General features: G+C 39.5%; 1 non-coding gene across 1 annotated transcript; it reads left to right on the forward strand.

Annotated features, from left to right (window-relative positions):
- Positions 1-5,816: 5,816 nt before the first annotated feature.
- Positions 5,817-5,923, forward strand: LOC120232945. The gene has a single exon (XR_005528687.1). It is a non-coding gene; the product is annotated as a U6 spliceosomal RNA (small nuclear RNA).
- Positions 5,924-23,607: the final 17,684 nt, after the last annotated feature.

The following is a 23,607-nucleotide window of genomic DNA, read 5'->3' on the forward strand; positions in this document are numbered from 1 at the left end:
AGCGTGAGCAGGGGAGGGTCAGAGAGAGAGGGAGTCACAGACTGAAACAGGCTCCAGGCTCTGAGCTGGCAGTCAGCACAGAGCCCGACGCGGGGCTCGAACCCACGAACCACGAGATCATGACCTGAGCGAAAGTCGGATGCTTAACCAACTAAGCCACCCAGGTGCCCCTAAGAGACTCTTATATATAGAGAAGAAACTAAGGGTTGCTGGAGGGGAGGTGGGTGGAGGGATGGGCCAAATGGGTGATGGTTATTAAGGAGGGCACTTGTCGTGTTGAGCACTGGGTGTCATATGTAAGTGATGAATTACTAAATTCTACTCCTAAAGCCAATATTACACTACATGTTAACTAACTAGAATTTAAATTGAAATTTGAAGATAAAAAAGACAGAATGTATCTATATTCTGACCATGCCACCTCCCCTCTTATTCCACTCCACCATTTCCATGGCACATGCTTTTGGCCTCTCCTTAGAGAAGGGCCCAGGACATGACCAGCACCCTGTGTTTGCGCCGTCTGCTCTACCCTCCAACTCGGGCAGAACTTAGGCAAGCCTGTAAGCATATGTATGTGTATGTATAAAATTTCCTCACTTTCACTAGTAATCAAGGAAATGCAAATTAAAACCTGTTCCTATTACTTATAATAAGAGTATATTGATGCTAGGAGTATAAATTTGTACACAAATTTAGAGATTAACTTGGCAATACCTATCAATGTTATGTCTGTCCTTTTACCCGGAAATTCTATGCATTATGTCTATGTGCTAGGATTAACTTTCACACATACAGACAGAAATACAACACTATCACTGGAAGCAATTTTACGATAAAAAAATTAGAAATAATCCAAATGTTCATCATCAAGAGACTCCATTATTGCTTATCTACCCAAGAGAATAATATACAGCAATGAAAAAAATCCACTGACGCAAAGCTGCATGTATCTACATGGATGAAAATCCAAGCTTAATACTGAATGAGGAAGCAAGTTTCAGAAGGAGACAAACAGTATACCATTTATATAAAGTTTAAAACACTAAATATTATTCAAACAAAGATACATACAAAATAAAACTCCAAAGAAATTCTCCAAATCCTTAGCTGTGATTACCTTTAGGGAGCATAAACTTTTATCAAGGAGGTATCAACAAGAAGCATTAATTCTTTTGTAGTATATTATTGTTTAAATTGGGTGAGATGCACAAATGTAGATGTTATATTATTTCAATAATTTATTGTATGACTGAAATATTTCTATATAAATTAAAAATATATAAAATTAGGGGTGCCTGGCTGGCTCATTCGGTAGAACCTGTGACTCTTGATCTTGAAGCTGTGAGTTCGAGTCCCACATTGGGTATAAAGATTATTTTATATATATATATATTTTATATATCATAATTATATAAAACATTGGTTACTACTAAGTCACAAAAACTCACACCAAAGCCAAAATTCCCTTGAGTGAATATCATCAAGATGACAATAGAGCTGTATTTGCCCATAATCCAATTACTTGCTAACCTCAATTAATAGAAAAAAGCTGAATTTAAGGAAGTGGAACGATGCACATATTCAGACACAAATGAGTACATGCACGCATGCACACACACACACACACACACACACATACATAGACACACCCACCTGCATACTTATTAGTAGCCAAGGTAAAAACATTCATGTATGAAAGGCATGTATGTTATACTTTGAAAAATACCATAAGTATGCATTTTCATGGCTCTAATAAGTGACAAGCAGCTTCAGGGAAGAGAACAAAATAATACATTATCCAGAAACAACTGCAAAAGCTCAGGAGTACAGGGTGATTTAATGTAGGACAAAATGTTTATGATAATAACATTATTATAGTAATTCCTTTTATTGTCAATAAATGTGTCAATTTTCTGCCCATCCTTTTATTCCCTTAACAGTACACTTTAACCAATCAAGCGATGTTACCTTCTCTACTTATTTGCTTTTAGAAGCTAAACCATCAATAACATACCCCTCTTACTCATGCAGATGCATTGATTACTCCTAAGTGGGCTAATAAAGAGGGGCACAGAGGGAATTCCACTCTGAACAGTGCATTTCATTTAATGTCCTTTCTGCCTATGTGAGCAAGGAGAAATGGCTAAAAGGCAAAGCCCGCTGTCTTTGTTTTTTTTTTTTTTTTTTTTTTTGTTCTCTCTGTAATTTTTATTTTATTTTATTTTATTTTTTTACAAATAGTTTATTGTAAAGCCCGCTGTCTTTGTACTGGACTCACTATATCATGGACCTATAGGAACAGTTTTTTTTTAAGTTTATTTATTTATTTTGATGGAGAGAGGCACACAGAGATAAAGGGAGAGAGTGAATTGCAAGCAGGATCCCCACTGTCAGTTCAGAGCCTGATGTGGGGCTCAATCTCACAAAACATGAGATCATGACCTGAGCAGAAATCAAGAACCGGACACTTAACCGACTGAGTCACCCAGACACCCCTATAGGAACGGTTTCTATAGCAGGGAATTAAGTTCTTTGTATTGGGTTTGATTATCAGAGAGAAAAATATTTTTTTAACTTTTTAAAAATGTTTTTTAAATTTATTTCTGAGAGAGAGAGAGTGTGTGAGCAGGGGAGGGTCAGAGACAGAGAGGGAGATACAGAAGCTGAAACAGGCTCCAGGCTCTAAGCTGTCAGCACAGAGCCCGACGTAGAGCTCGAACCCACGAACTGTGAGATCATGACCTGAGCCAAAGTTGGACGCTTAACTGACTGAGCCACCCAGGCGCCCCGCCAGAGAGAAATATTTTTTTTAGAAAGCTAAAATAACCCATCCTTTTTGCTCAGGATCACGGAGATGCCGTATTATAGAGTTCCTTAGTCGTTTGTACAACTGATGTTATATACGTCCTTACTCATATGTAATATAAAACATAAATAACTAGCTTAGATTCATTTAGAGTGAAGTCTTAGTTTCTTCTTACTCCTGAAGGCAATGATTCTAATTTTTAGCAGAAATGTAGCCTAGGCTAGCAGGTTTGGGGTTAAACTTGTTCCTTGTCAATTTTAGCCTTTTAGGTTGATGTAATGAGTAAAGCTGGTGGTGAAGGCCACCCAGACAAGGTCTTTCTCAAGAAAGGCATGCTATGTATGCCCTCGTCCTGAAGTAAGGGAACAAACAGTCCCAGCATCAGCTGAAGCCTTCCACTGTATCACCGACCAAACTGGTGATTTTGAGTTTTTATTTGTGTGGTTGAGCTTTGTAAATAGCCCTCAAGAATGCCATAGTAGTTAACTTATTTCATTAGTTAAAAGCTAGATATCACGGGGCGCCTGGGTGGCTTAGTTGGTTAAGCGTCCGACTTTCGCTTAGGTCATGATCCCGCGGTTCGTGGGTTCGAGCCCCGCGTCGGGCTCTGTGCTGACTGCCAGCTCAGAGCCTGGAGCCTGTTTCAGTCTGTGACTCCCTCTCTCTCTGACCCTCCCCTGCTCATGCTGTCTCTCTCTCTCTCCTAGAAATAAATTAAAAAAACGTTAAAAAAATTAAAAAAAAGCTAGATATCAAAGGTAGAATCCCTGAAGAGGTGGGAGTGGATGAATGAATACTGCTGTTTTGAATTTTAATGAAAACAGCCCATAGAATGTAAGTTGATTTTACCCATTACTACTTGAAAAAGAAAACCCCAAAGGCATATATGTAAATTTTTATTGCATCTTTCCAGTGTTTGGGAAGACCATTCATTCATTTATGGAGTATGGAACTAGACTTGTACAAATTAGTCATTTTTGGAGAAAGAGGTGAGTGGGCCCCGGGGGTGTTGTGTGTGAGGCTCAGCTAGAAGCTGTCCCTTTTTGTACAAAAGTGATCCCGGAGGAGCCTAAGCAATACGTTGGAGAAGACAGTCTTCCCTGGGGGCCAAATATGATGCTACCTGAATAAGGTGCTGGTTGGCTAATGGACTTGTTACCACCCGCCTGTGGTAGACTTGGGCAGACATTGGACATCTATAAATGTAATGCCTGCTTCACTCTGCAAATACTCCAGAAATTTCTGGAAAACTGATATTCCAGAAATCTGATGCTCAAAAAATTTCTGATACTCCCGAAATTTCTACCTGGTCCTCTATTTATTAACAGACCAAAACTACGAGACCCTGCAAAAATGTGCATTATATATGATGCAATTCAGGGACCTGCTTTAGGAAAATTAGTAAGTGGATGCAACCAAGTTTTCCCTGCAATTACCTATTGACATGATCATCACTGGTAAATATAAAATAGTCAATATTCCAAGTTTCAGTGCATAGTCTGTCAAATGTATCAGGGAACTCAATTAAAATGAGGCTAAGCCTGATGATATCTGGATAGAGAGACATCATCTCCTTGTGGAAACAGGATATACAGAATCCAAGTCATCACAGCCTAGGTAAGGCAGTTCCTGTTAAAAGATAGAAGGGGGAAAAATTGAACACTACAGGGCCAAGAAAACACTCTCAATGTATTTGTCCTTGACATCTGACCCTCCATTCTTTGCCCCATTCATAACTCTCTTCTCAAGGCAATTCTCCCATCGTCTCCCTTTCTTTTTCTATCATGGAGGAATGTGATCCAATACAATAATTGAAAACAAGTGCTTTGGTGAATCACTTTGTGACGTTGGCCATAAATTTCAAGAGATATTTATCTTTGCAGGCTGACATTTAAATTTTAAGAGATGTATCACCATCTAAGAGAGGAAACACACCTACTACATTATTGTATGTGTTGCTACAATATGGTACTGGTGACTTGATAATGATCTATCGTTCATGCTGTGGTAGGGTTTACCGAAAATGAAGAGGCTTCCTTTTTCTTCCACAACGGGCCATGCTATTGGCCATATGAAAAGGCAAGTTAAAACTGTGGTACTGAAAGTTGAGTTTTTAGAATATCTCGAGGGTTCACTTCAAAAAGTACACATCCTTCTTTGATTGCTAAAACTTTTCAGTTTTTATGTGTCAGTAATCATATCGTTACATTCTCCTGAGACTTTTACTTTATCATCTCCTTATCAGTCATTAGGCCAACTTGACATCCAAAGCCTTCCTCACGTGGTGGTGTAAGGTGGTAATTCAAGAGGAAGATGAAGACAGGCTACGCGGAAACTCCTTCCCTGTCCTCTCTTTGCAAGTGTTCTATAAATCTAAAATCGTTCCCAAACAAAATGTTTTCTTTTCTGTTGTTTTTGCTTCTAAAGCCTTCTCAGGTGAATTTCTCCATGTGTCTGTGGCTTGCCATTGGATTGAGGTTTCTATCTGAACTATATTATTTTCCTTCTTGTCATTCTTCCTTTCGGAGACAGCAGGTATATGCCAAAGATTATAGTCAAAATGTGTATCTTTTATGTCAAAAGCTCTTGTGACAGGTTCTTTTTTCCCATTAAGAAGGGGAAAGTGGCAACTCCTTTTAAGCCTTGAGAACACAGGACAGTGTGCACACTCGAGCAGGAATCTAGCTGCTTCTTGAGGTAGGTGTGCAAAAAGCATCTCTCATCTTTCCTGCACATTGAGCAACAGGCTCAAACTTCAGATTATATCATCAGAAACCGTTTTATTAAAAGTTTCTCTAGCATGGATTCCTCCAAGTCCTTTTATTTTTATCGGGAAAAAAACTGAAGCAGAAAGAATACTCAAATAATTTAGGTAGAAGTACAAATCAGTTTCAGCATAAGCTTTCCAACCAGGTTTCCGTTTTGTAAATAGAATTACAGAAAGCAAAATGTAGCACAAATGGGTGAATTTCAGGTCTTCCTGGGATGCTATCTAAAAGCAGATAATTGGGTGCTCGCTTCAGCAGCGCCTATCCTAAAATTGGAACGATACAGAGAAGATTAGCGTGGCCCCTGTGCAAGGATGGTAGGCAAATCTGTGAAGTGTTCCAAATTTTTATGTCCTTTAAAATTATATTCACTTCTTTGTTTTAATAAAGTTACCCTTGTATCAAAAAAGGCAGATAACGGGATGCAGATCTTCTTAGACCTTTGATATGCACTATATCAGCTACTACTTGGGTGAAAAAAGAAAAAGACTTCTCTGAAAACAGGCCTGAAATTGACCTATCTTTCCTTCTTCTTTCCCTCTGGCATAATCATCTTGTTAGGCACATGCACCACTCATTTAGAGAAAAGGCCATTTTAGTATGGCTGCTGAAAGTTATATAATGTGTTCCTAGGAAGCACCAATATATATGGAACCCTTTTTTTAAAAAAAATATTTTAAGGGGTGCCTGGGTGGCTCAGTTGACAGTGCAGAGCCTGGAGCCTGCTTCAGATTCTGTGTCTCACTCTCTCTATGCCTCTCCCCTACTTGTGCTCGGTCTCTTTCTCTCTCTCTCTCCCACACAAGCACACACGAGTGGGAGGGGGCAGAGAGAGAGAGAGAGAGAGAGAGAGAGAGAGAGAGGATCTGAAGCGGGCTCTGCACTGACTGCAGAGAGCCCAATGAGGGCTCAAACGCATGAGCCGTGAGATCTTGACCTGAGCCGAAGTTGGATGCTTAACCCACTGAACCACCCAGGGGCCCTGGAACTCTCTTTTATAAAGCTACACCTTGCACTAGGAATTGGAAGGCAATTTATATTCAGTCTTTTTCTCTTTGGCTGAAAGGCTCAACTAGCCATTTTCAGGTAGTCTCCCCTTGGGTAATCTTCCTAGCAATACCTCAGAAAGAAGACAGTATGTTTCTTTTTTCCGTGGACAAGATACAATTCGTGTTGCTGAGCAGACTGAAGATGTTCTTGTAAGGCTGTTCATAGTTGAGCTCTCTATTCTGGGTGCTTCTTCAGTAGCTTCTACATGTGGGGTTACCTTAAGGTTTCTCTTCAACTTGAAATGCTGCCAGGTTCTAGGTTTGAGGGATTTTTCTACCAACTTCTGATGTCTGGAGTGCACTGGCTATACCCAGAGAGAAGTAGATGACCTCTTCGAAACCTCTCATCTCTTCTTTCTTGTCTTGATGGGCCAAAGTTATTAGCTGCTTAAGGTAGGGTGGACATACATGTGGAATCTCAAATCTGTCAGTGTCACTGGGCAACTTACCGAGCCTTTTGTCATCTATAAAATAAAGGTCATAATTCTTACCTCATAGAGATTTTGTGAGAGTTTAACATGATTTTATATCTACATAGATACACATATATAAAACCCTCTTGCAGATGCTCCATATCTTTGGTTTCCTTTTTTTTTTTTTTTAAGTTTTTACTTAAATTCCAGTTAGTTAATATACAGTGTAATATTAGTTTCAGGTGTACAATATAGTGATTCAACACTTCCATACATCGGCTGGTACTCATCATGACAAGTCCACTCCTTAAGCCCTATCACTTATTTAACCCACCCCCCACCCACCTCCTTTCCAGTAACCATCAGTTTGTTCTCTGTGTTTCTTGGTTTGCCTCTCTCCTTTTTCCCTTTGCTTGTTTGTTTTCTTCCTTAAATTCCACATATGAATGAAATCACATGGTATTTGTCTTTCTCTGACTTTTTTCGCTCAGCATGATATTCTCTAGCTCCATCCACTCTTGGCAAATGGTAAGATTTCATTCTTTTTTTTTTTTATGGCTGGGTAATATTCTGTTATGTAGTTATACCACATCTTCTTTATCCGTTCATCGATCGATAGTTATAATCCATAATTTGGCTATTATTGAGAGTGCTGCTATAAACACTGGGGTGCATGTGTCCCTTCAAATCAGTATTTTTACATCCTTTGGGACAATACCCAGGAGTGCAATTGCTGGATTGTAGAGTAGTTCTATTTTTAACTTTTTGAGGGATCTCCGTACTGTTTTCCAGAGTGGCCTGCCTTTCTGAAAAGCCTCTTGCCTTTTTATGCGCTGCTAGAATTGGTAGTGGTGGCTCCTCTTAGTCCCTCTAGAGGGCAGCCCCAAGTAGTATCCCTGAAGAGCAATCAAATTTGAACCACTGTGTGGCATATTTCTGCCCAGAAGTCTCACTTTTTAGCAACAAGTGGAAAGTCTTCCAGGGGGCCTAGTGGAACAAGACTGGATGTTACTAGGAAGTGTTTCTCCAAAGCTGATACTCTAACTGCTGCATCTTGAAACCTGGTCCTACGGTGACCCAGGAGAGCCCACCAAGCAGGCAATGATAGTTGTTGCTTCCTCTGTAGTGTTGAACTTTGTTACCAGAGAAACTAGGCAAAAATTCCTGGGCTGAGAGTCACAGAATTCAAACTGAATCACAGATATTCTGTATTCACTCAAGCCCACAGTCCAAATGAAAGATGCCAGTTTGTTTTTGCACAAGCACATTCTCTATTATGGATTGTTTAGTCGCCTATGCTATTCTGTCCAACCCTTTATGGTCTTTCTTTCATTGCTTCTTACTTTAATTCTATTGACTTTTCAAACTTCAGCTTTAAATCCATCTGTTCCACCAAACCTCTCTAGATCCCTCATTTCAGCCTGAAGTTATATACCTCCTCTGTGAATTGCTGTTGGTATAGTCATGCATTAGCATGTGATTACCATCATCCTCTCAAAGGGCCATTTAAAAATTTCATTGTTATTTAATGAGAAACATGTATCAGGTTTATTTTCTCAAAAAACATAGAGAACCTTGGAGAGAATACATTATACTCTTTTGTGCCTGCCATAATGCTCACAAAAATATCTTAGCGGATAGAATATTTTCATTTGCATAATGGCTTCTTCAAATACCTGCAAACCATCAACTCTCAAAGATTTCTGCTACCGGAGAAGGTCAAGTGGATATGAATAATCCAACATTTGAATTATTCAAAAATCATTTATATTGAGTTTTAGAAGATGTCAGTGGCAGCTACATTCTTTCCTAATAAATGATTTATAAAAAATAATAGTAACATCAACACTCACTAGGACATTATATGTTTCATAGCTTAGTTTGAACTAATAAGGATTCATCCATATTCTCTGAGCACCTGTAACAGAAGGTGAGAAGATGAAGCCCCGTCAAGAACTGGTTACAAGGAAAGTCTAGAGATTCTAGTTTCCTTGGCATTCTACACAGTACCCACAAGCATACTGGTCTGTGCCCATGCATTTGTCACATTTCACTTTTGTCTCCCACTGATAATAGTTGATAAGTGATTGAGAGCAGCACACAGCCTACATTCACATTCTGGTTCTCCCATTTCCTGGCTGTGTGATCGTGGACAACTTCCTTAACCTCTCTGTACCTGGGGACACTCCTGAACAAAATAGCAATAATAACAGTGCATATTTCATAGGGTTTCTTGTATAGGACTCAGATGATATACATAAAATGCTTACACAATGTCTCAAATGTTAAAGAGAGAATGAGCATGTACAAGTATGGAAGACAGGAAGAGAGTCACCAGAAGTTTTGTTTTCTTCCTCTATTCTCCTAGAATCCAAAGTGTAAAGAATACCAGAGAGGGAGGAGTAGCTAAACGTAAAGATAACCCAAGCCACACTCTTCTCTTGGAAGAGAGTGATGGGAAAGAAAAGCGGTACAAAGCCAGTGCAAGAACAACTTGTAAATGGGTACAAATTTTCCCAGGGCAAGCCATTCCTGCAGGGATGGGGGCTGTTAACTATTGGAGGCCACGTGTAAACAACATGGAGTGGTTCAACCAGTAACAAATGCTTGACTTCCAGAGGCTTCCAGAGGGTGGACTTTGTGCCTAACTTGATTTATAGGCCAGCTGATGATACCATTGAATTCCTGCTCTGATGTTGGCCTGGTGACCCAAAGAACATTTAGGAATTCAAGGTTTTGGATGGGGAGGTGGGACATAGGTGCAAATATAATTTCAGCTTGGAATAGGAGGTATGTGAATAAAAAAGGAAGCAAGAGGTCAAGCTATCATATAAAAAGTGCCAAGTCGGGGCTGCAGAAAGAAGATATCGCCACCCCACGTCAGGCTCTGTCCTGACAGCGAGCAGCCTGCTTGGGTTTCTCTCTCCCTCTCTCATTCTCTCTCTGTTCTTCCCTCACTCATGTATGCTCGCTTTCAAAATAAATAAATAAATATTTTTAGAAAGGGAAGATATCACCAAGGTCACTGAGAGCGAACCGCCGAGTGAAGGGGTGATTTAAGCCAGAGCTTGAAGGTTGAGTAGAAGGTTAATTTAAGCATGCCATAGCCATGTGTTATGATAAAAAAAAAACACCCTTGCTTCAAATAGGCCTGAGCTTAAAAGCCATGCCCCATTCTTAATGAGCTGCATTTACTAAATTACACATATTTTCAAGACTATTGTGGGAAATATTTGTTAAGTATCAGGTACAGTGTCTAGCATATAGTACGGCCTCAACCAAAATAGCTACTATTGATAACTTTAGAGTCTTGGAGTATTTTTTTTTTTTTTATGGTGCTGCTGCCTTAAGCGCTGGCAGGCAAGCTGTTCCACATTTCCTCTCTCTGAGTCTGGGTAGTGGTGGTAAACATCTGTAGGGGTTTCTGTGCTCACCTCCCTAGAAATACCATAAGGAAAGGACACAGCCCAAATTCTGAATATCCAGAAGCCCAGAAGGACAGAAGCAATGGAACAAGCTGAAGCCAGCATGACAGCAAACTTCAAGGAGAGTCAAGGTCCTTGGAAGGGCTGATCTATACTGAAGCAAAGACACTTTGCTTGTATCTTTCCTTCCTCTTTCTCCGTCAGTCCTTTTCCTCCTTTCTTCTCTTCAAGGTGCGACATGTGCCTCAAGTGCTTTGCTCTTTCCATCAATGGATAAAGGCAACAATCTGATCAAACTCTTAAACACTAAGGTTTAAGGGATTTATTAAGTCACTCTCTCCATAGATATCGGTGTTTAAAATATTTCAAGGGATGGGAAATGTTTAATTTAAAGCATGCATGTCTGAGAGTAGGAGTTTGGGTATTAGCACTTGGTCGACAAATGAGGCTGAGAGCGGGGAGGTTATGACCAGAACTTACTGAATTCATTTGAAAAAAATCATACAGAGAAAAGCATGGTGGAAGGAAAAAGGTGCTTGCATTTAGAATTAGGGGAACTACCTTAAAATCTCAACTCTGGCACTTGTTAGTTATTGATCCTTGTCAAATGATTTTACTTCCCTGTTCTCATTTTCTCAAATGAGTAATGAGAAGGATAACCCTCACCTTATACAGGATGTTGCGAGGCTTAGACAAGCACTTCTCAAATTGAATGTGTACACAAACCACTTGAGCACCTTGTTAAAATACAGATTCTGAGTCAGGGATTCTGGAACGGGCCCAAGAGTCTGCATTTCAAATGAGCTCTCAGATGGTGCCAACGTTGCTGATCCAAGGACCACATTTTGAGTAGCAAGAGGCTGTTGGATAATGTAATTAATGATAAAGTGGGCTTTCTTCCCAGATAGTTTGGTGGGAAGAGATCATTTCTCACCCTTGGCTTGCTCCCAGTTACAAAAATAAAGTCAAGTTGAGGCTGGGGAAATGCAGAGAAGAAAGAATTGCCATCAGAGTTTGGGGAGGAAGCTACTGCTTCGTCAGAAAGGTGGAAAATTGTAGTTTTTCATCTTGAAAGGAGCTGCTCTGCAGTGGCCTGGCCAAAGCTCCTCAAGGGGAAGTCAGTGGTGGTGTTTTTCTCCTTTGAGCGCCAAGCAGCGGCTGCCTGTATTTCCTAATGAAGGCTGTCTAGTTCCAGTGCTGCCTTTAGTTGCTGTTCATTTGTTCCTTTTTCGTGTGGTTGTAAACATGATTGATGTTTATTTTAAGGAAAATAATCTCTTAGCTTCAGTGTTCTCACATTTCATCTTCTTTCTATAAATGTGCGTGAGCTAGAGTTTTCAAAGGCTGCTTCATAAATAGTCTCTTCTTAGAGTTACTTCTGCCCTATACTTCATCCTTTCTCTCTAGTCCCCACTGTCTTGTTTGCCCTGCTAATGACAGTAAAATTTACTTTCTTGAGGAACTTGGTCCAGCATCAACTGCAGCCACATCATTAACATTCTCTTACTTATAGACTCAATTATTCTTTGGTTGAAAAGCATTGTGGTTCTATACATGGGATTAAAACTAGCCTCTTGCCCTAGAGTTAATTAATTTTAAGCAGCTGGGAGAGTGTAACCATTCCATCCAGGGCACTGTGACCTTCCCGAGTCTGTGCACACATTGGTGATAAACACTTGTAAAGCACCATGTCGGGTGCTAGTCATGCACAAGACATTGTAGAGAAGATAATGAAAGCAATCATAAAGGAAAGCCAAATTTCCCGCTAGCAGGATGGAGAAGAGAATGTGGTGGAGGTAGAGAAGGGGAGGCAGGAGAAGTTGGCCCAAAGTTCATTTGCCTAGGTGGGCAGCCAAACGGGTGTTTCGTGTGCAAAGTGAGGTAGGTTTAGTGAATTTGTAAAATGAATTAAAAATCGTGTTAAAAGAGGTTTTTGTAATTTAAAAAGTTAATCCTTGACAGCAGGTTTAAAAAATTAAGGGGTGTTTTAAACGCACACTTACTGAGGAAAAACTGACATGTAAAAAATATCATATATTTAAGGAGTACAGTTTCAGTTTTGACATGTATCCACCAGTGAAACTATTACCACCATCAAAATAATGAACATACCCATCACTACTGTTTCCCTGTGGCCCTTGGTAATCCCTCTTCCTGCCTTTCCCATCACATCCCCCATCCCCAGGAAATAACTGATTTGCTTTCTGTCACTATAGATTAGTTTGAATTTTATAGAATTCTGTATCAATAGAGTCCAATAGTATACACTTTTGAAAAATGTTTATTTATATTTGAGAGGGGGGAAGGAGAGAGTGACAGAGCACGTGAGCAGAGGAGGGGCACAGCGTGAGAGAGAGAGAGAGAGAGAGAGAGAGAGAGAAAGAGAGAATCTGAAGCAGGCTCCAGGCTCTAAGCTGTCAGCAAGCACACAGCCCAATGTGGGGCTTGAACTCACCAACTGTGAGATCATGACCTGAGCCAAAGTGGGCCGCTCAACTGACTGAGCCACTCAGGCACCCCAATATGTACTTTTTTTTGATTGACTTCTTTCACTCTGCATAATTGTGATTCATCCACGTCATTGTATGTTCATTCTTTTTATTGCTGAGTAATCTTCCAATATATGGGTATATCACAGTTTGTTTATATATTAACGTGTTGATAGACATTTGGGTTGATTCCAGATTTTGGCTACTGTAAATAACCTTTTATGGTAGTCTTTGTATAGGCATATAGTTTCATTTTTATTGGAGAAATACCTAGGAGTAGAATGGTCAAATCATAGTGTAGGTGTGTATCTTTTTAAGAAATTGTCACAAACTGTTCTTCCAAGTGGCTGTGGCATTCCCACCAGCAGGGTATGAAAATTCCTGTTTCTCCGTATCCTTGAGAACACTTGATATGTTCAGTCTTTGATATCTGAGATCTTGAATGAGTGTAGTAGTATCTCACTGTGATTTTAATTTTCATTTCCCTAATGACAAATGACATTGAGCACATTTTTATTGCTTATTTGTCATCTGTGTGAAGTAGTTTCTTTGATGAAGTGTCTATTCTATCTTTTGCCTATTTTATATTGAGTTATTTACTTTTTATTAAGTTTGGGAGTTTTAAAATATATTTTTGGTACAGTTCTTTTATTGAAGAAATGGTTTGTAAATACAGAGCTAGCACTTCAGTGGATTCATAGGTGAGTAAGAGGTAGATGCTGCTTATAGGAGCTCACATTTCAATGAAGAGGTCAAGACAATAAAAAGTAATCACCGAAGACTGTGGGACCTACAATCAAGGCTCTTGCAGTATGCCCTGGGAGTGTAGAGGAGACAATGATAAATCTCACCCCGAGAGAGCTTGGAGAGATCTCCCAGAGGAGGAGACCTTAAAGCTTTGTTTTGAAATGTGATGAGTTAGGTTAAGTGATGAACATCTGTAAAAGAACATTCTAGGCAGAGAATCTCTGCAAAGGCAGGAAGGTGGGAGTCATGAGTTCTGGATGACCAGAGGGAACAGGGGAGGATGAAAAATAGTAAGGCAAGGAAGGCTGAGACCAACTTGTCATACTGTGGAAAGTTCTGTAGATTAGTCCTAGGAATCTGTGCTTCATCTTCAAAGCAATAGGGAGTCTGGCAAAGGGTTTTAAGCGTCAGTGTAAAATGGACAGATTTGCATTTTAAGAAAATGTCCTGCAGTGATAGTGAAGAGTTAGAGCATAATGAATTCAGAAAGACTGACAAGAGCCTAAACAAAGCAGTAATAGCAGAGATATAGAGAGGAGGGAATGGATTTTCAAGCTATTTAAGAGGAGTGGTAGCTGCTGGTTAAGGTTTAGATGTTATGGGTGAGGGAGAAGAGGGTGGGTATTTAGGATGCTCCCAGAATCTTGTTGAAATACTGGGATGATTTTGGGGGCACATTCATTATGTCCAGGAACATATGAATTGGAACAGGATATCTGGGGAGTATTAAGAGCTCAGTTTGTATCACTGATTGATTTATTCAGCACAGCACATCTTTACTGAGTGTCTACCATAGGTTTGGAACTTAGAATCTGATGGAGATCAAAGCAGACACCATGATAGCCTTCACAGAGTAAAAGGTCTGGCATAGAGAGAGAAAATAGAATAATCTTATAAATGTGTATATAAGATTTACTCTGAATTGCTTATGGTAAAACTAAAAGGTTTTTGGATAGTGCACTCAGGTAGATCTCAGCCTCAAGAAACACTACCTTGAAGAAATAAAGTTTAAGAGGAAATGTGAAGGAAGTAGGCTGAAGAAGATCAGAGACCAGTGTTTCAAATAGAAGGCACAAGGCAGGTTAAATACTGTAGACAGAGGTTTCCAATAAGCAGAGAGAAACATGCACCCAGAAATAAGGCCTCTGATGGAGGAGTTATTAATCCACGGGGGCAAGTAAAACCATGGCAGAGAATGAGAATGTTGAGAAAAGGTTTGTAGGATGAGGAACGTGTAAGACTGATACTTGAGTGGTGGCACATCAATATTTAAACTGGAGGCAGAGTAGGAAAGCAAGTCAGCTAAAACACAAGGAGGAACAGCCAAGCATGTAAGAAGAGAGGTGAAGCCAAGAAAGAGGAAATTCATAGCCACCAATGCCCAATGGGTAGAAATGACTGTTCTGGTTTATGTAATTCTCCTTCCCTTGCCCTGTACAGAACGCTTTGCACAGTATTACCTGATTCTGTTGATTGTCTTTTGCCAGGCTGAACCAGGTCCCTGCCTCATTATTTTCAAGGAAGGCATGCACATAAAGAAAAATATTTTTTTTATATTGGTTCTAAACATTCTCAAGGGAACTTGTTTTAGCAATTTCCCCTTTGCCTGTCATTCTGAAGAGTGATTGATAATTGTGGATTCATGAAATCACTTTCCAGCATATTTTAAGTGTAATTACATTCCAAATTGTGTGCTTTGTGAAATGAGTCAGAATACTGTAGCCATTTCTTCTCTGCTGGAAAGAAAAATCAAGACTCAGAAAAGGTCTTCCCACCCTGTAATAATGGTATGCATCTGTACATGAACAAGAATGTTGTTGGGCACGCTTGCTGCAAGGCTCAAAGTAACTACCTAGAGAAAAATTACCCTTATCCCTGCCTCTGTGCTTCTAGGAATTGGTGCTTCAAAGTCTAACCCATCGTCTTCTGCGTAAAGTTACCTCCAATATTACAGACCTCGATTCATTTCTCTTCTGTTAATAACAATCATTTCCTAAGAACCTGCTGTGTGCTACACGTTACTGAACAATACATCATCTTGCTTAACTTCAAGCAATTTTGTGAGGTAGGTAGATTTGTGACACCCATATTATAGAGGAGGAGGTGGAGTCTTAGAGATGCTAAATGCTTTGCCAGATCTGTTGAACTCAAATATCTTAAACAAATAAAGATCATTTTGTCACTCAGGATATGCCCAGTTATGCTGCTGTGACAAACATCCCCATCTCTTAATAACAAGTGGTTGTTTCTCACTCACATAAGGCATGTGCATCATTGGTCAGTTCTGTTAAGTGTCCCCTCACCCCATGACCCAAGCTATCAAGGATGTCACAGACTTGAAAGTTGTTGGTTGTCAAGGTAGAGGGAGCGAGCTCTGGATGGTTGTGTACCAGCAATGAAATGTTTTGGCAAAGAAGTGACAGGTAATGCTTCCATTTACAACTCATCGGCCAGAGCCACTCACGTGGCCCCACCTGACCACAAGCATTCAGAAAATGCAGTCAGACTTAGGAATTAGGAGGCAGAAGAGTACAGAGCTGCACTGACAACCACACAAAGTTCTAGAGGTCCTACGTATTAGATTTCCGCATCCACTTCAATGCTTGCATTCTAGGTTGTGACTGATAAAGATGTTAACATTGTATTGCAAAATCAAAATCAAAACGGAATATCACTTTTATTTTATTTTTTTAAATATAGTTTTTTGTCAAGTTGGTTTCCAGTGCTATGAGCGCTGGGAGTTATATGGAAACCAACTTCACAATTAACTATAAAAAAAATTTTAAAACCCCCAAAACAAGTGCCCTCTTCCATGCCCATCACCCATTTACCCTTCTCCTCTACCCTTCATCAACTCTCAGTTTGTTCTCAGTATTTAAGAGCCTCTTGTGGTTTTCCTCCCTCCTTCTCCTTACCTGTTTTTCCCCCTCCCCTCTCCCATGGTCCTCTGTTAAGATTCTCCTGTTCCACATATGAGTGAAGACATATGATATCTGTCTTTCTCTGCCTGACTTATTTCACTTAGCATAATACCCTCCAATCCCATCCACGTTGCTACAGATGGCCAGATGTCATTCTTTCTCATTGCCATGTAGTATTCCATTATATATATAAACCACATCTTCTTGATCCATTTGTCAGTTGATGGACATTTAGGCTCTTTCCATGATCTGGCTATTGTTGAAAGTGCTGCTATGAACACTGGGGTACATGTGCCCTCATGCATTAGCACTTCTGTGGGATGTAACTTTTAAACCCACTAGGATGGCTATAATAAAAAAGACAGAAAATAATAAGTGTTGATGATGATGCAAAGAAATTGGAATCTTCATTCATTGTTGGTGAGAATGTAAAATGGTCTTGCCACTGTGGAGAAAAGTCACACAATTCTTTAAAGTGCTAAACGTGGAGTTACCATAGGACTTAGCAATTCTCCTCTAGGCATATATACAAGAGAAATGAACACATATATCCACACAAAAAGTTGTACATTAATGTTCATAGCAGCATTATTCCTGATAGTCCAAAGTGGAAGCAATCCAAGTGTCTATCCTCACCTGAATAATGGATAAACAAATGTGGTATATCCATACAATGGAGTATTACTTAAAACATAAAAACATCCCCAAAAGAACGCAGGACTGCTACATGCTACAACTTGCACAAACCTTGCAAACATTATGTTAAGTGAAAGAATCTAGTCACAAAAGATCACATACTGGATTAATCCATTTATATAAAATATTGAAAATAGGCCAGTCCATAGATCTAGAAATTCATTGTTACCTAAGACAGAGGGGTGTTAGGAGGAAATGAGGAAATGTGGCATTATCAATACTCAGTGTCTGGCCCTTAAACACAACTGACACTGAAATCATGATACTGCTCCCAGAAGAGATCCATTAGGAATGGTAACATCTGGCATGAGGGAAGTACCTCTCAATCAATCATCCTGCAGACTGACAGAAAACTTTTATCAGGAAAAAGTGGGTTTAAATGCAAGAGGGGAAGAAAGGAGCCGAGACATGCTTATGGTCACTAAGCCAAGGAGGCAGATCTCAAAGGGGGGAAAATAACATTGAAAATCTTGTTATTACTTTAAGCTAGGATGAGTTTCTTGTGTAGAAACTAATCTGCATTTTGGATTTTCAAAACTCCTCTCCTGAAATAGTGTTATGAACTTGAAGCTATGTGATTTGCGCATCCCCAAATTTTTTAATGGCACATGGAAGTTGGGTCTCAGAAATAATTTTCTAAGTGAGCTAGATACATTCCATGTGGAAATCAAAGTATTTAATTAAGACATGAAACTGCCAATGATAAAAATTAACAAAAATGATTACTTTTTGAAAATCCCATTCAAGAGATGTGCATGTAACCTGGTGAAATACAGTACTAAGAATGTCTGAGAAGCTGCAAACTATATTCATACTTATGTCCAAGGTGAGACATGGTCTTTAAGCATACTTAATGATTTGAAATTGTCTCAAGACAATGCAACTGAAGTGTTTAGTAACTGACACTTGCAGAAAATTTTGTTTAAGAAAAGATGATCTTCTTGGGACAGGACCAACTGAGATAAAGAACAAGACACTGGCACAAAGCCCAGATCTCAAATCTTGGGACAAGATCAACTCCTTTTTCCTGTGTGGAACATGTAGAATTTTGACTTGAAACTGTAAGAGGTGAATGGGGGGCAGGGGAGCCCATGGGTAAGGGCTTCTGTCTTTACCCCCACCTTTTCTTTCTTTTCCCATTTTTTTAAGGGTACATAATTTATTTACTTAAATTGAAGTTAGCTAACATACAGTGTAGTAAATGTTTCAGGAGTAGAGCCCAGTGACTCATCCACTTATGTACAATACCCAGTGCTCATTCCAATGAGTGCCCTACTTAATGTCCCATCACCCATTCAGCCCATCCCTCCACCCACCACCCCTTCAGCAACCCTCAGTTTGTTCTGTCTTTAAGAGTCTCTTATGGTTTGCCTGTACTCCCGCCTTTTCAGTGAGAGGTGATTCAAAATTGGGGAAGTTCTCCAAGAGAGCTTTGGTTAAGTGACATTTGATTTTAAAATACTTGGAAAGAAAAGTTCCCTATCTTTCTTAGACAAATTAAAAAAGATCCTGGGAGAGGGGAAGGAAAACAGGAAATACAGCTCACATAAGAATTTTTTTGAGGATACTGGATCCTTCAAGGAAAGTGGGATTAAGCCCTTCTGCAAGATATTGAAGATAGAACTTTCACCCCAACCTCCAGCAGAGCAGTGGCTATTACCATAAGTAATACCTCAGGATATGCGTGAGTAAAGCCATGTGGCTCTTGGGTATTGGTGTTGCCCTTATCTAAATTCAGATGCTAATTAATCATGTAGTATGAAAATCTCTTACCAAATCCCAAGCAAGTAGGCATCCAAGACAGTTAAATTATTGCCGATCCTGAGGGTGCCGGGATGGCTCAGTCAGTTAAGCATCTGACTCAGGTCATGATCTCACAGTTTGTGAGTTTGAACCAGGCTCTGTGCTGACAGCCTGGAGCCTGCAGCCCACTTCAGATTCTCTGCCTCCCCCCTCTCTCTCTGGCCCTCCCCCCTCTTTCTCTCTATCAATAATAAACATTAAAAAAATTATTGCAGATCCTAAATTTTGAAACACAGAGACATACCAAACTATTAAAAATAAACTACTTGCTTCTGGATTCTTCTAGATCCAAGTAGGACTCTCAACATGCAATAGTCCTGTTTAGATTTGGGCAAAGTTATGGCTTCCATTTGGAGATCTAATTATGCCTTATTCAGCAAGTTCTCTTGAAGAAAGTGACTGATTACTCCTTGTCCATAGTAATTATACACTGAATTATACATTAGAAGGGCTAAAATCCCTGAAAAATGTTGAATAATTGCATCAAAATATTCTACGGCTACAATTTGCTAAATTCTCATATTTGTTTTATGTGTGGATTAAAACTTTTGGAATAGGTCCAAAAAGGTTGGGGGAATTGATTGTACAGGGATTTGGGGATATTTAAATGTAATGTGATTACAGAATTACAAATGAAATGTGCCATAATCCAAATGAGCTAGTGCTTTCTGAGTTGGCTCTTGTAAAATTTAGACAATTCATGGAAAGTATTCTACCTGAACTCTTGGGATTAAGTTTTAGAAGGGTCTCAAATTTCTCAATATCAATTCGGTTGTATTTTCCACCACTTTTAGTTGGTTTTTGAAAAGATGGTACAACACTGAGATGAATAATTTCCATATATTTTGCATCAGTAATCTATTGCCATAATAATGCTACACAATGAATACAAAACCTCCGTAGCATAAAACATTCAGTGTTTATTGTTTATACATCTGGAGTGGTTGGTAAAAGTGGATCTCTCATTCGTGGCAAGGCTCACTCCCTAGATATTGCTCACTGTTGGTTGATCTTGGCTAGCTGTGGCTAGGTAAGTGGGATGACCCAGATATGCTCAATGTATCTTTCATTCTGCTGAGTATGTTTTATGGCAGAGACACACGGGGGAGAGCAGAAACATACAAGGCTTCTTGAGAATTAGGCTCAAAACAGGCACACTATTACCTTTACCACATTCTACTGGCTAAAGCAGGTCACAAGACCAACTCAGACATAAAAGGTGGGAAAATACCTTCTGCCTCTTCAGGGACAGAAATTGCAAAGTCATGTGGTAAAGGGGATGGACACGAGAAGGGGAGGGCAAGTGAAAAACTGAGACTGTTGACGGAATCAATCTGCTAAATATATATAAACAAAAGTCTTAAAAAAGTCATAGCTTGATATTAAGGTCCTCAAGATAAATATTAAATTATGACACAACTTTTCATTGTTAAATGAAAAGTTAAAGAGCTTTGGGAAAAACCTTAAAGGTTTTTAAGGTCAATTATCTACATTGGCTAATTCTACACTATTGCTGGCAAATTTATAGGAATCTAGCCAAATTACTGAGTAGCCTGTGTCTCTGTATTCTTTGGTGTTCTCCTAGAAGAATATTGGGATTTCGTTTTCTTTTTGGACAACTGGTGATGACAGGCACAGACAAGGGAGACCATTCAGACTAAGGGATAGCAAACTTTATTGTAAGGGCCAGACAGTAAACATTTCAGGTTTTTTGGGCCAGGTAGTCTCATCACAACTATTCAACTCTGTACTTTTGGTACAAAAGCAGCCATAGACCACATGTATACAATGTGCTTGGCTGCATTTCAATAAAGTTTTCTTTAAAAAATCAGGCAGTGAGCCAGATTGGGCTGATGGGTTGTAGGTTGCTGACCCCTGATCTAGACTTTCATACCCTGGTGCCAATTCCATGATGCCTGAGCAAAAGAGAAAGAAGAGAAAATAAAGACTTCTAAATTTAGAATAACATTATAAATCAAGAGCATTGTCTGTAGTTGTAAAATATGGCAGGGTACACCAGAATTCCTAGAAGGGATAAACAAAATGGATTAATAAATTCTCATACCAAGGAAAGGTAAAAAAAGATATCTGGCTACTTGAGCTTTGGAGAAAAAGTACTTTTTCTGCCTTATGTCAGTGGTTTGAAGTTCCTGTGTCATGTCGCTCTGCTTTGAGTTTCCTTGTGAAATAATACAAGGTACTCTCCCTGGTACCCAGGTGTCCATCTCATTGGGCCAAGAGACCTGAAAGGAACCTGGACTATCTTATTGAGGATATATTTTTTTAAATGTGCGGAGATGATGACTCTCAAAAGGGTCTCTCTCGGGCATGCTGTGACAAATTGAACATCAACAAACAACGATTACACTAAATTGAGCCTGTGGATGGCATTAAGTCCAGAGTGACACTCACAAAAGGCAAACAATAAAATATGTACTCAAGAGAATATTCCTATTGCCTACCAACTTGAGTTACTCATCAGAACAGGAAGAAGGTGGGGGACAAATAATTCAAGTGGTGAAGGTAATGTCGACCACTTTTCTTTGTTTAACGGATATACTACTTCCTTTTCTTTGGGTGGTTTGAATTTTTTTTTATGCCTCTCATGTGAGCTACAAATTAGCATATTCCCATTAGTCATGTCATCTCTCCATGGATGTTTCAGACATAAATCCAAAACTGAGTCATCAAATTCTGACACATACATACACATAAATATTTCTCTTCCAGAGTTTCATGTCTCTAGAAATGAGCCACCATCCACCCAAGTGAGCTAGCTACACCCTGTGTTCAATGGATTTGCGTCTGTGTACTTTTCCACCAACATGTCTCTCAACTTTATCTTCTCTCCATATATACCACCGTTTGTCACTGCCACATGTTTTTGGTGACACAGACTACTATTATGGCTTCCTACCTGGTCCCTTTCCTGAAGTTTTGCTTCCCTCCAGTATATTTTCCATTCTCCACAACACAAATGTGGTCATATCAGCATTGTTTAAAACCCTTTGATGCTTCCTAAATCCTTCATAACCAAGACCATATGCCTAAACTCAGCTCATGAAGCCGCAGCCCGCCTGTTCTGCCTCACCTTTCCACTTTGACCACTCTGCTCAGCCTTTCTGAGTTGTCTTGAATGCACCAATGCTTCTAGTCTCTCACACTTACTGTTCTGTCCCCACACCCATGTGTCCACACTAATCTTTTTCAATCTCCAACCCCTGCCTCCCTCCTCTACTCTCCTTCTCTTCCGAGGGGCTTTCCTGTCTTCCCAACTTCATTGCGCGACTCAAGAAGGAAGAGGCTGCTCCTCATTCCCACACTGTTGCATTCCTAGGACCCAGCACCACTCCTGGCACATAACAGATGTTCCAGAGATAACTGTTGAGTGAGTAAATTACTACTTTCTTTATGTGACTATATGTGACTTTGGTAGGAGTTGTCAGATTACTTTCAGAGAGAAAAGAGGCCCAGCATCATCGATCCTCAGGGAAATACAAATCAAAACTACAATGAGATGTCACCTCACACCTGTCAGAATGGCTCAAGTCAACAACACAAGAAACCACAGGTGTTGGCGAGGATGTGGAGAAAGGGGAGCCCTCCTGCACTGTTGCTAGGGATGCAAACTGGTACAACCTCTCTGGAAAACAATAAGGTTGGTCCTCAAAAAGTTAAACCTAGAACTACCATATGATCCAGCAATTGCCCTACTGGGTATTTATACAAGGAATACAAAAATACTAATTCAAAGTAATACATGCACCCTAATGTTTATGGCAGCATTATCTATAATGGCTGGAAACAGCCCAAGTATCCATTGACTTGGATAAAGAAGATGTGCTATATAGACACAATGGAATATTACTTAGCCGTCAAAAAGAATGAAATCTTGCCATTTTCAATGACCTGGTTGGAGCTAGAAAGCATTATGTTAAGTGAAATAAGTCAGTCAGAGAAACAAATACCATATGATTTCACTCATATGTGGAATTTAAGAAACAAAACAAACAAGCAAAGGGAAAAAAGAGAGAGGGCGAGGCATATCAAGAAACAGGCTCTTAACTACGTAGAACCAACTGATGGTTACTAGAAGGACGGTAGGTGGGGGATGGGTTAAACAGGTGATGGGGATTAAGGAGTGAACTTGTCATAATGAGCACTGGCTGATGTATGGAAGTGTTAATCACTATATTGTACATCTGAAACTAATATTGCACTGTATGTTAACTAGCTAGAATTTAAATAAAAACCAAAAAATTCTTTCAGAGAGATGAAGGGGAAAACTACATCTCTGGCTAAACTTATTAATGTCAGAGTCCATAATTTTTGTTTTTTAAATGTTTGTTTATTTTTGTTTTTTAAATGTTTGTTTATTTTTGTTTTTTAAATGTTTGTTTATTTTTGTTTTTTAAATGTTTGTTTATTTTTGAGGGAGAGGGAGGGGGGAGAGAGAGAGAGAGAGAGGACAAGTAGGGGAGGGGCAGTGA

Source organism: Hyaena hyaena, unplaced genomic scaffold (assembly GCF_003009895.1).
Source record: "Hyaena hyaena isolate Hyena2069 unplaced genomic scaffold, ASM300989v1 scaffold_80, whole genome shotgun sequence".
Lineage (NCBI taxonomy): Eukaryota > Metazoa > Chordata > Mammalia > Carnivora > Hyaenidae > Hyaena > Hyaena hyaena.